General features: G+C 42.3%; 1 long non-coding RNA gene across 2 annotated transcripts in view; it reads left to right on the top strand.

Moving 5' to 3' along the window:
- LOC123606622 overlaps positions 1–9,657 on the top strand; it is a 438,079-nt gene extending 428,422 nt beyond the window's left edge. For both annotated transcript variants that reach the window (XR_006716397.1, XR_006716394.1), the window contains 2 exons: positions 8,292–8,451; positions 9,003–9,657. This is a non-coding gene — a long non-coding RNA (uncharacterized LOC123606622). The remainder of the gene's footprint in view (positions 1–8,291; positions 8,452–9,002) is intronic.
- The last annotated feature ends 3,397 nt before the right edge of the window (positions 9,658–13,054 follow it).

Raw genomic sequence — 13,054 nt, 5'->3', positions numbered from 1 at the left:
TCACATTTAACAAGAATCTATTATTTTCCGGGAGCTGTGCCAGGTCTGTGGGACATGGATATTCATATATGGCTCCCGTTTGTAAGAAGTTCACAGTCTCATGGTAATGATAGATGTACATGAATCATCACGATTTGGGCCAGTGATGGTATTGATGGGATGTAGCCTAAATGAGACCGCACAGGTTATCCTGAAGAACATGACTGAGAACCCCATTTTAAGCAGTACTACCTGCAGAAATATGGATTTTGGAGTGATTCCCAGGGACTGTGCGGGGAGTCATCTGAATTGCCTCCACTGAAAAGGTGACAGTTCAGCAAGGCTTTAAGAGAGTGGGAGTTTGTGCTTCTAAATGCGGAGTTCTGGCAGTCCTACATGTTGTGAGAGGTATCACATGACGCATGCTAAGATGCCTCCCTAACCAAAAATACCTTCCTCGCTAGCCCTACTCCAGTGATCAAAATTTCTACAATATTCAGTGTGCCTGGGTGGCTCAGTTGGTTAAGCGTCCGACTCTTCATCTCAGCTTAAGTCATGATCTCACGGTTCTGTGAGGTCAAGCCCTGCGTAAGATCAAGCACCGTGTCCTGCTCTGTGCTGACAGTGTGGGGCCTGCTTGGGGTTCTCGTTCTTCCTTTCTCTCTGCCCCTTCCCCTGCTCATGCTTACATATGTTCTCTCTCTCTCTCAAAATAAATACACATTAAAAAAACTTCTACAATATTTAATCTTTGAATAGGCTTTGAAGGCCTGAAAAGTTTTAAATATTATTTGGGAAAGATGACACAGTAGATGACTTTTTAGTCACTCACATATTAACACAAATTTCCTTTTTTTAAAAGTTGATTTATTTATTTTGAAAGAGGAAGAGCACGAGAGTGGGGTAGGGGCAGAGAGAGAATGGGGGAGAGAGAATCCCAAACAGGCTCCACACATTCATTGCAGAGCCCGATGCAGGGCTCGAACTCAGAAACCATGAGATCATGACCTGAGCTGAAACCAAGACTCTGAGGCTTAAAGTACTGAGCCACCCAGGCATCCCACAAATTTCCTTATTTTTATGTTCAAAATTATTGTATTTCATGGACTATTGGGCTAGTGTATTACAGATGTTCAAAATAGTTTTTGTAATTAAATAAATGATTTGTCTTGAGCTCAAAATACGGATGCTTAAAGGCATAGACTATTTTAGGAGAGACACTCCAGTGAGTTGTAAGGAACCCCTCCTTTCAAAGCATGAATTGTTTCCTGCGTGGAGAATGATGGTATGCTCTTAAGAAAAGCAAATAAACACCTGCTTATGTTCAGAGCGTATCTAGCACTGGGAGTGGCAGTGAGGAATACACAGCAGGATTTGGCACGGTGCATTCAAGGGGGGTGCGATCTACTTAATCAAAATTAACAACTAATTCACAAGATTATGATGTATACATATCTCAACAGGAGGTAATGTGGTAGCCATTTACAGTGGTGTAGGAATGCAGCAAAAAAGTCAGCCAGAGGGGGATTCTGGTGCCAAGGAAGTTTCTTCACAAGCTTCCTATGACACAAAAGGACCCTCTGTGCAATATATCCAGTGTTGTTCTAGAAACAGGATGCTCATAGATTCTCTAAAAGAATACTTTGATCTTAGAGGAAGGTTATCTTTTGGAAAGACATTTAAGCATAATGATCATTTGGGTTATAAAGGGAGATGATTGTACTGATTCCTTCTCAGCTGTCACTTGAACCAAGTTCTCTGGGGCTATCGTGGTCAGAAGAAATTCTTCCATTTATTTTGATTATGTAGTCTCTTTGTTCCACTTGCTTCCAGGAAAGGGTTTGTAGCTCAACAGTGTCGTTAATCCCATTTCTATATAGCTGACAGCCTTTCTAAACTATAGGTCCGGTGGTAACACTTGGCTGCTGAAAGTCCATTAAAAAAAAATCCCACTCCTTGCATCCAACCTAGCATTCCATAGCTTGGCCCCTCATCTCTCTGGGGTCCCATCTTGCCCCAGTTGTTTATACCCTAGGCTCTGGCCACACAGCTGTTTTCTGAAACTCCTTTGCCCCCAGCCCTTCTCAGCCTACAGTGCCTTCCCTTGGGCCTAGATTGGCTTCTACCTGTACTAGAACCAGCTCAGGCATCAACTGCCTAAATACACATTATTAGCTTTTAGCTTCCAGGAAAGAATGCATTGATTGTGCTCTTCATTGTATACTCATTACACTTAAAAATATGTGGTTTTTCTTAATACTCTTGTTTGTCCCCCCTCACCGCACCCACTCTCCACCCTTCTCCATTCTTCTCTGTGCCCCAGGAGGCTGACCCATATGCACCTCATGCTCCCTTGTCCTTCAGCTCCCAGTTGGCCTTGGCTAATAGGAGACAGGAGCAGGAGATCAGGAAGTAGGAGGAGAGGGAGGGAGCTGAGGTCTTAATCCCCCGAGTTCAGACTGCCTGGTTGCCATCATTTGTGTCTTTCTGCCAAAAGCTGCAATCTTTTTCAGGAAACCCTGCCCCTCTAGCTGCCCTCTCCTGCTTCTGGTATCCTCTCCTCTTTCTTGTGTGTTCAGGCTTCCGCTGGCAGCTGAAGTTCTTTGTTCCTACTGGCCACGAAGCACTGCCCTGCCTGTTTTGTTCCCTGCAACCCTGCCTGTGCCTTTGTGAACAGTCTCATTCATTTCATGAATTACCAATATGAGTGAGCCATCTGTATCCTGCATGACTCTGACTAGACACCTAGTTTGCATATCAGAAGCTTTATGTAACGTTTATCATCTGATATTTTGGTGTCTTTCTTCCAAGATGTGATCTGAACTGCTTCTTTGAGCTCTAAGATGGGTAGACACAGCCTGCTAACAATACCAGAAAACAGCACTCCAAGCCCCCCACTCCTGTGCTTCAAATGAAGAATTCGGATGTCTTGTTTGTTCACCAAGGCCCTAATGACAAATCTGATGAATTCAGATCAGGAAAACTCCAATAGCAGCGTTTGTTAATAGCCATGTGTACCCCACTCTCAATTAGCAGAAGATAAAATATTTATATAGTGGCTGGAGGCAAATATAAAGATCTAATCTTGCTCTTCCAATCCCTTCACAAGATATGAAGGTGGCAATTCAAGTAAATAATCCGTGTTTGGATTAATTATAGCAACTGAAATTACAAAGTAGATGCTCAATAAAGTCTGGTAAAAAAAATTTTAATAGGGTAATTGCTGACACCACAAGTAATGTGCGGGGCTGACCTGAAACCAGAATTGAATTCCCTCTGGAACCAGCCAGTTTCTGAAGGCACGCGTGTTATTCCTGGGATGTTGGTGGCACAGCTAACCTTGTGATCCATCTGTGGAGTGCCCCAAGTGAGAAAGACCACCCATTAGTCTCCGAATTGCAAGCTAAGGAGAGTAACTCACTGTAAAGTATTTGCCAAATGATAATGTCAACTACACATACATTACAGCGGTGGAAAATTACACGTCTGATCCAAGGACACTTGTACGTTTAAAGTTTCAGATCAGCAAGGAATCGCTCCAGCTTTCCTCCCCGACAAATGCCCAGGTCCACACAGGCAGATGTAGCTGAGCCTCTAGGCCGGGGGTCTGGAGAGGCAGTTGCCACAGAGAGGGAGTTTTTCATGAGTGATGCTTGTGGATCAAAGTGAAACCCCTGACTTGTGTGCCCAGGGGCGAAGATCTGAACCCCTGGCCTGAAAGAGGGCTCTGTTGGAAGAACAGTAGTCCTCCCTATGCTGAAATTGGCCAGTGGGAGTTTTTCAATTTGCACCTGGTGTTGGGCAGGAGTTCATGAAAATCCACAGAAAGGAATGTTTCCGAGTTGAATGATGGAAGAGGAAAAAAAAAAAAGTTAAACGGTAGTCCTTTGGAATCATGAAAAGCCCTGATTGAATTTGTGAAACAGAGACTCAAATCTTTGCCGAGGAGAACGCTTCTCGGCTGGCCTCTGAGGTTTGCCCAGCACTAACACATGCAGTGGGGCGTCTGCTGTCCCCGCTGCAGTGAGGCTTTGGAAGGCGAGCGGAGTCGCTCACAGCCACCCGGGGGAGCCAGAAGGGCTGTGCTTTTCTGACCAGGAGTCTTTTTCGTCTTCTCTTTCCAGGGCAGAAGGCTTTTCCCAGCCCACTGAGCATTTAAAATTCATACTCAGTGACAGCCCTGTCTTGATTAAGCAGAAGATTTTTGGTATTTTTCTAAACCCACTTCTTCTGTCCAAAAGGACCAGAGTCTTTTTGTAAAACACACATTTTATTTCATCTAGAAATTATCTCTCCATAGTACAAAAATAAGAAATGCTCATTACACAAATTTCACAGGCCACTAAAGAGACTAATAAAGAGACTTAAAGTCACCCTTAATGTTGCTTTAGCATTGACCACCATCAAAGGATCACGGGGTGCTCTTCCAGCCTTCCTTTTCTAAGCATTTAGCAATATACAAGAAACCCGTTTTATAAACTATGAAAGAAAACCCAAATGTATATTTTAGAACTTGAAACTACAATAACTGAAGTTAAAATTACCAAAGACGCAGCGTGGCTTTGCTGAAATGACACCTCTGTATTTCTATTTTACTTGACTTTTCAGAGCATTTGAAATTGTTGACCAAATGTCTCTTTGAGCTCTTCCTGTTTTTTGTCAGTTTCCCCCTCCTGCAGCCCTTATCCTGCTCAGTCTCTAGAAATCACTGCTCCTGAAGCTTTCCATTACAGGACTTGAGGTCTCTATGCCCAAGATTTCCAGATTTGTGTCCTATGTCATCACGAGACGTGCGTCTTCAACATAATACGGAAATGTGAAAATGGAGTTAAGCCGTGAATCCTGTACACTTGAAGGAATAAACTTCCTCCCTGAGAAGTACAAATGATCTGAATGGTTTCATTCTTGGCACATTGCTGGTTTTGAGAAGTTGAGGAAACATTCAAATGACTTGTCTGAAAAATATTAAGCAGACCACGTGTTAGGAAACTTTGGAGTAAAGTGATGGGAACCGGGGTGAGTTGGAGGGGAGTGATTCACGCAGAACGATGTGGATGCTAAGGCTGTGTCCACACTAATGAGGGGAAGGACGGCACACTATTAGCCCACGTAATGTGGAAAATCTTTACCATGTTTCACTTAAATGCCCTGTAACATTTTTACGGAAAGAGCTGTTCCAATGTTGGTAACTCCTGGTCTCCTCATCAGAGGAGCTGCGGGCTCTGTCAGTCATCATTTCACTTGACATTAAGATGCTCATTTGCTCCCAGCTTGACTTATCTCCACTCTTTCTTATTTCTTTGTGGTCCTGCTTCAATGTGCTTGAATTCGTCATTGTGCCAGGTTCAGGCTGTGGTCAGAGTTAAGATAATTTTGTTAAGCCTGATGGAAGCAAAGACTTCAGAAATGGACATTAGACTTCGGGTACCTTTATGAAAAAATGAGAATCTTGGGCGTAGATAATAATAATGAAGAAGTTTTTTTCTGATTATGCACCATGCGTTGGATCAGATGATTTATAAGCCTTATCTCATTTAGTTCTCCATCATGCTTAGGAGGTAACTACAATTCTTATTCCCAGCCTGCAGATGTGTAGACAAGGCTCAGAGAGGTGAAGTCACTTGCCCATGATCACCCAGCACATAAGTTGCAGGGCCTTGACTTGAGCCTAGGCTATTCTACTTTCGAATCTTAACGGCTACATGTTGCTGCCTCCCTTGTGGTCCTGGAACATTTCTCATCAATCGAACCCAGTAATGGCATTTCAGGCTAGTGGGGGCTCTCAACCTTGGTTGCACATTGACTCACGGGGACCTTTTGAAAAATGCTAATCCCAAACCCAGCCCCCAGACAGTCTGATTTCATTGGATTTGAGTCTAGTACTGGTATCTTCAGTTAGGTCCAGGCCAGTGTTTGGTTTTTTAAAAAAGTGATTCCAAAGCTCAGGCAAGCTCTGGGTTGGAGACATATTTTCCTCTGAGAAATGGATGCATAAACTCTGGGAGTTCAATTTCTTCCCCTCAGTCTCTCCACCTTGTTTCGAATGCCCAGCCTTCTCTCCCATAGACGTGCCCGTTTGAAGAACCCGTGCACGTTCCCAAGTTTTCTGATCACTCCCCTGAGCACTCCCTAAGAAATTCTGTATTCAGTTTGGCCCAGATATTCGTGTGGAGGATGCCTTATAGTTAGATTTTGATCAACTTTTGTGTGCCACATCTTCCCACCCAGTTAATTTGTATAGTCCTTAAGGGCAAAGCTGTATCTTCTCCAACTTCTGTTTCCCTGAAGATACCTTGCATAGTGCTATGTGTGCAGGTGTATGAAAAATGCTGGCTGACTTAGTGACAAAACTACTATGGGGTTTCAAACCTATGAGAGAGTATGCAAGGAACAAAGAAGAAAAACAAATCCGGTATTGGCAGTCTTCTAGAATAATTGTACTTTGGGTATTTAGTAAGTATTGAGCATTTCTTGTGTGGCAATCCTATTCTAGTGAGAGACCTGGAATTATCATATCACATATATAAACTCATAAACGAGTCTTCTCAGATTGTATCGGTATCTTTCTTGGTGGGCGTAATAAGATTTTTGAAAACTACAATTCGCAGTCATATGAGGATGCAAATGACATATATGTGGGCTGTTGTAATTATTTCATGTGTGTGGATGGAAGGCCTTAAGGAAATTCTGCAAGTGACCTCTAGGGTGGGGAAAGCATCAGTGTACTGGATTCTCTTTATTCAAATAAAGCATGTCTCCACACAGTGTTCAAAGGCCTGAGGAACACATTATCATTCACTATGGGTTCTTTCTTTCTTTTTTCTTTTAAGTTTATTTATTTATTTTTGAGAAAGAGGGAGAGGGAGAGAATCCCAAGCAGGCTCCGTGCTGTCAGCTCAGAGCCTGAGGCGGGACTCAAGCTTAAGAACCATGAGATCGTGACCTGAGTGGAAATCAAGAGTCAGATGCTTAACCGACCAGGAGCCCCACTATGGGTTTTCTCTAACCGTGCCAAAAGGTGGGAAAAGGCATATCCCTGGCAAAACGTTTATCTCCTGTTACTCTGGTGGTAAGTTGGCAGTTGTGAAGTTGTGGCTGCTTGAGCCCTTTATAACATCAGTTCACTACAGAGCTCGGCTTTGTGTTTCACTGTGTCAATATGAAACCTCAAAGTAGCAGGAACAGTTATGAAAGACCCTTGGTGTATTAGTTATCTATTGCTTTACAACAAATGACTACCAATTTAGCAGCTTGAAATGAAACGCATTTATTCCCTCACAGGTTCTGAGTCAGGAGTCTGGGTGTAACTTAGCAGGGTGCCCTACCCAGGGTCTCAGAAGGCTGTCATCTGGGGGTCTGCTGGACTGGGTTCTCATTTGGAGGCTTAACTGAGCAAGAATCTGTTTCTCATCTCACTCATATTTTGGGGAGAATTAATTTCCTTGCATTCGTAAGACTGAGGCCTCAAGGCTTGTTGGCACCTGTCAGCTGGAAGCTCCCCTAGAGGCTGCCCTTAGCCCCTTGCCGTGTGGACCGATCTGCCAGCAAGGCAGTCTTCCATAATACAACACAATCATTGACGTGATAACCTATCACTTTTGCTATATTTTGTTGGGTTAGCAGCAAGTTCTAGGTCGTACCCATGCACAAGAGGAAGAGATTACACAGGGTTGGCACCCCAGGAATATAGAACTAAGAATCGTGGGGCCATCTTTAGAGTCTGTCTGCCGTACTTGGTTTTATTTAAAAACAAAACAAAATACTTGTCTTTGGAAGTTATAACTAATGTAATCACTTTCAGTGGTTGCTGATAAGCAGACATCTTAAACATTTTCCTTTTATAAATTTAAACCTTGTTGTCCATGGGTCTATTCTGGGGGTAGAAGGGGAGGTAAATCTTTTAAACATTACTTTAAAACTCGTTGGTAGGGGTGCCTGGGTGACTCAGTCGCTTAAGTGTCCGACTTCGGCTCAGGTCATAATCTTGTGGTTTGTGGGTTCGAGCCCCGCATTGGGCTCTGTGCTGACAGCCTGGAGCCTGGAGCCTGCTTCAGATTCTGTGTCTCTCTCCCTCTCTGCATCTCCCCTGCTCATGCTTTGTCTCTCTCTCTCACTCTCTCTCTCTCTCTCTCTCAAATAAATAGACATTAAAAAAAAACCTGGTTTGTAAACTGACAAAGGTCTGCACTGTTAATGATTTTTATGACAGTCCAAGGCGACCTCCTATCTTTTTGAGGTAAGACTACTTCATCCTGTTCTATAAAATAGGCAGCCAAAATAAATTGACTGAATTTTTCAACCTGCCTTTCTAGGAGACAAGCCTTCCCTGGAATATTTGCCGAGTGAACGTCCTCTGTGCAGACTCACATGATGCTTTGTCATCTTTGGGAGAAGAGCCAATATTATAAAAAGTTGCTGGGGAAAAAATGGATCACGGCAGAGTAACCAGGGCATTTAACCAGCCTGAGTTTGGTATGCTTGATGTCCATACCCTTTTAGGAAAGATTTGCCTTTTATTGTCACTCTTTGCCTAGCCAGTATTTCAGTGGTTCCTTTTGCTTCTGAAATTGGAGCCCTGAAGATACCAGATCCCTAGGGTGGTGTCGTCAGGTCAGAAGCAGTCACCAAAGAGTGGCTTGGAGGGAGTACCGAGAATCCCCATTACTGTGATATTTCCTCCCCACCATCCTCCCCTCCCTGTCACCCCTGTCTTTTCCTTGATATAGACAGTTGGTGTTTTCTTAGTCTTTTGTAAAGTGCCGTGAAAACTAAGCTTGGGGATTAGACACCTCCCTTACACCCTTCCATCCTGATTGCTACCCCCAGACCTCTCTCATTGAGATGTTCTGGGGCTTCTCCCATTTCATGTTGATATCAGAAGAGAGATTTGGAAACATGTGTATCTTTTTTTGACCCTTCCCTGAGAATTCAAAGGGGAAAAAGTCACTTTAAATATTGTCTGAAACACAGATGTGAGCTAGCTTCTTCCCAGCCCCAGACAACGGGGTTTGTTTCTTCTCTAGGAGGTGATGGTTGCTGGCCTCTGTGGGTTTCCCGGGTCAAAGAAACAGAATTTAGAACCTGGAAGTGTTGATCAAGATAAACACCGCAACTTTGATCAGTTAAGTATGAATAAATCAGAAATGTATGCTTTAAATTCCCTTCGAAATACATATGTACTTAGAGGTTAAGGGGAGAAAGCGTTTGGCAGAATACATCTCAGAAGTTGCCAGCCATATAATGCTTGAAAAATCGCCAGTTCCACTTTGCCAAACCTAAAAGCAGCCAGGTTTGCTCATCTCCACATTAAAGGAACATTAAGGTCTTTATCTATTGACCTAAACCTAATAAAGAAGGGGAATTTTAGAGCTGAGACTAATGTTTTTGTTTTTTTTTTTTAAATCACCTCCTACTGCCTAATTATTGTTGAGATCTCTGTGCGATGTTGCATATCTAATCCATGATACTCAATAATACCCAAGTGTGGAGCTGGCAAATAAGTCAAGGATGTTATAAAGAGGGCAGGGACCAATTAGCCTCATTAGGTCGAGCAAGCCTCAGAACAAGTGATAGCCTCTGACTGCAGTAAGGAAAAATTAGATGAAATGTTAGAAAAGATGGCATTACATAACAGGCAAAGCCACAGCTGCATCAGGATATAAAATCACTTAAAATTTTTTTTATGTTTATTTATTTTATTTTATTTTTTATTGAGAGACACAGAGCACGAGTGGGGGAGGGGCAGAGAGAGAGGGACACAGAATCCAAAGCAGGCTCCAGGCGCTGAGCTGTCAGTACAAAGCCTGATGCAGGGCTCGAACTTGTGAATGAAGAGATCATGACCCAAGCCAAAGTTGGAAGCTTAACCAACTGAGCCACCCAGGTGCCTATGTTTGTTTATTTTTGAGAGAGAGAGAGTGATAGAGAGAGAGATAGGGAGAGAGAGAGCATGAGCAGGGGAGGGGCACAAAGAGAGGGAGACACAGAATCCGAAGCAGGCTTGAGGCTCTGAGCTATCAGCACAGAGCCCGATGTGGGGCTTGAACTCATGAACCGTGAGATCATGACCTGGCTGAAGTTGGATGCTTAACCGACTGAGCCACCCAGGTGAGCCTATAAAATCACTTTCTAAAGAGCCCAAAGTAGAAAGCATACAAGAGACACATTCTTGAAATTCTAAGAAACAAGTGTTCAAATAATAGTGTGATTACTATTTGTTAGATTATTATTGCTGCTATAATTAGGTACCTAGCATGCACTTACCGAGCACGTTCTGTGCTAAGCCCCTTGCATATACTGTTGATAAACCTAACAGCACAAGTATTTAAACAGTTTGTGTGATTCCTTTTGTAAAAGTCCTGATGAGAATCTTGCTTGAAGTCATGCTGTTCACCTGAATCTTACGTTTCTATGGATAATGGAAAGGTATCTCCGGGCAGCCAGAATGCCTGAGATGTAGAGGTTCTTGCAGATTTCCAACCCTTCAAACATCCGGTCTTGCCCAGTCTGCTCCAAAGTGATTATTTGTAACATATGTTAGAACCGGTTTAACAACTGTGAGGGATAGGTGCCCTCCTCCATGATCACGTTTACTGAGAAGGTGCAAATAGTATTTGTTAGAGTTAATGGACCAGGTGGTGTTTTGGATATACCTAACTGGCCAAATCTATAGTGATTATGGATATGCGAGATAATATTTACTGAGAGCTTATCATGTACCAGATAATGTTGTGATAGTTCCTATATATAGTAATTCATTTATTTCTTTTAATTAATTAATTAATTAATTTATTTATTTATTTATTTATTTATTTATTTTGAGAGAGAGAGAGAATATGAGCATAGAGAGAGAAGGAGAGAGAATCCCAAGCAGGCTCTGTACCATTGCAGAGTCTGACATGGGACTCAAACTCATGACTGTGAAATCATGACCTGAGCCGAAATCAAGAGTCGGATGCTTAACTGGCAAGCCCCCCAGGGGCCCCTATACTAACTCATTTAATCTTTTTTTTTTCCATTTAATCTTTATAATAACTTTATGCCATAGTTTTTAGTCATGGGTAACTAGTACTTTGAGACAGTATTAGAATTGAGTAACTGCTATAAGAAACATCCTCAAATGTTAGTAGTTCGTACAATAGAAGATTTATTTCTTCTTTACATCACTGTCAATAACATGATTGGCAAGCCGATTTTCACACCATGGTTTGGGGAGGCAGCACCAGCTTGAGGGGTCTCAGAATCTTATCCTGGATCTTCTGCAACTGGCAGGCAAGCCATGAGAGGAGAGAAGGAGCATAGAGGATCTTGTGGGAGGCTTTAGGGGCCAGCTCAATAGTGTCATTTCCACCTCTGCCCACATTCCAATAGTCAGAACTGGTCACAGGGCCGAATGTAGATGAAAGAAAGAGAATGGGAAATGTGGTTTTCCTGTGTTCCCAGGAGGGAAAAGAAACAGTGTGATAGATGCATAATGATAGATGTGTCACAGAGAGGTGCTATTATTATCCCTGCTTTATAGCTAAGGGGATTAAGGCATTGGAAGATTCGATCCCCAAGATCGTGTAGTTCAGTACCCAATATCAGAGTCAATAAGTAGGATGGTGATTCATAAACAAGTAACCTTATTTCTGAGCTCATGCTTGTAATTACAACTCTCTACTGCCTCTCAATTATCACAGGGTCAGAAACATTATTCTCAAGGCTTTGCTATTTGCTTTGATGATTTTACCCCAGATCCAGCTTAGAGGATTATTTATACATTTTTATGATTGGGTAAGTGTGCTATTTACAGAGTACCAGTCACAGATTATAATAAAAATCGGTTAGACAAACAAAACAGAACTCTAAACTCTGTAGGAACATTTTACATCAACTTTTCACCCACACCTCCTACTTTCTTTCCCTATCTCAGACCCACCCACTTATTAGCCACAAGTACCACCACTACCAAGAAGAAGGAGAAAAAAGAAGGAAGGAAGGAAGGAAGGAAGGAAGGAAAGAAAGAAAGAAAGAAAGAAAGAAAGAAAGAAAGAAAGAAAGAAAGAAAGAAAGGTCCCGATAAAGCTTTCACAGTATTTGAGAAGGTCAAAGGGAGTTTAGTGAGTTAATATCTGCTGCCACCTGAAATTAACCAGACATTTGGCTCTTTTCCCAAAATGGATGGTTAAAAATATCAGACCATGAGCTCTGAATGAGTTTAGCCCAACTTTCAGCCTTGTGCTCAATAGCAGGCCACTCCACGATTTTTCTTACCCACCACTGCTATTTCTCATGTGTCCAAAAACATCTGAAACCATCTCACTGAGCCTCCTCCGCAGAGCCTTGCCCTGAAGTCTTAGAGACAACCTCAGACTGGCCTGGTCAGACCCTTGGAAAGCTTCAGAATCCTGCCTGTCAGATGTGTACATGTCAAGACTCCACCTGTTCTGGCAGGAAACCAATTTTCTTTTCTATTTCTTCCTCCTTTGGGAAATGTGCCTGTTTCTGGCATCTGTCCCTGTGTATCCTGCTTCACACACTGAGACAAAGAAGTCATTTCATTTCTCAAGTCGTCTTTCCACTTAAAAAAAAAAAAAAAAAAAAGTTCTTCTGTTCTCTCCTAACAGTCCTCTTGACTCCTTCATCGTCCTCTACTTTATGTATTTAAAACTCTTCTTGTTTCCTTGTATAATATTCTTGCTCCATTTTCTCTTGAAGTTCCCTTCTTTGTTTTTGTTTGGAGTCTTCATCTTTTTCGAAATCACCTTTGATTATATGAAAGAACCTCTCTTAAATAATCTAAGGGGTTTTCATATGCATCACCCACCGATCTTAATGGTTTTTGTTACTGTTCTGGAACATTTTGTCATTGATCTTGAGACAAGTTTGACTATTTGTTTTTCTTTCTTCCTAATAGTGCCTATACTAACTTACAGATGGTATGGGTGAGAAAACATGACGGTATTGAAATATGGGCTTCCACTACAGATCTGTACTTTAACATACATGATTTCCTGTTTTGTTTTGTTTTGTTTTTTAAGAGAACATTGGACTTTCTCTTTTTTCCAAATTCCTGCCACCTCTGTTGTTTCAA

The sequence above is a fragment of the Leopardus geoffroyi genome, chromosome A1, assembly GCF_018350155.1.
Source record: "Leopardus geoffroyi isolate Oge1 chromosome A1, O.geoffroyi_Oge1_pat1.0, whole genome shotgun sequence".
Classification (NCBI taxonomy): Eukaryota; Metazoa; Chordata; class Mammalia; order Carnivora; family Felidae; genus Leopardus; species Leopardus geoffroyi.
This window is presented reverse-complemented; position numbering and strand designations above follow the sequence as displayed.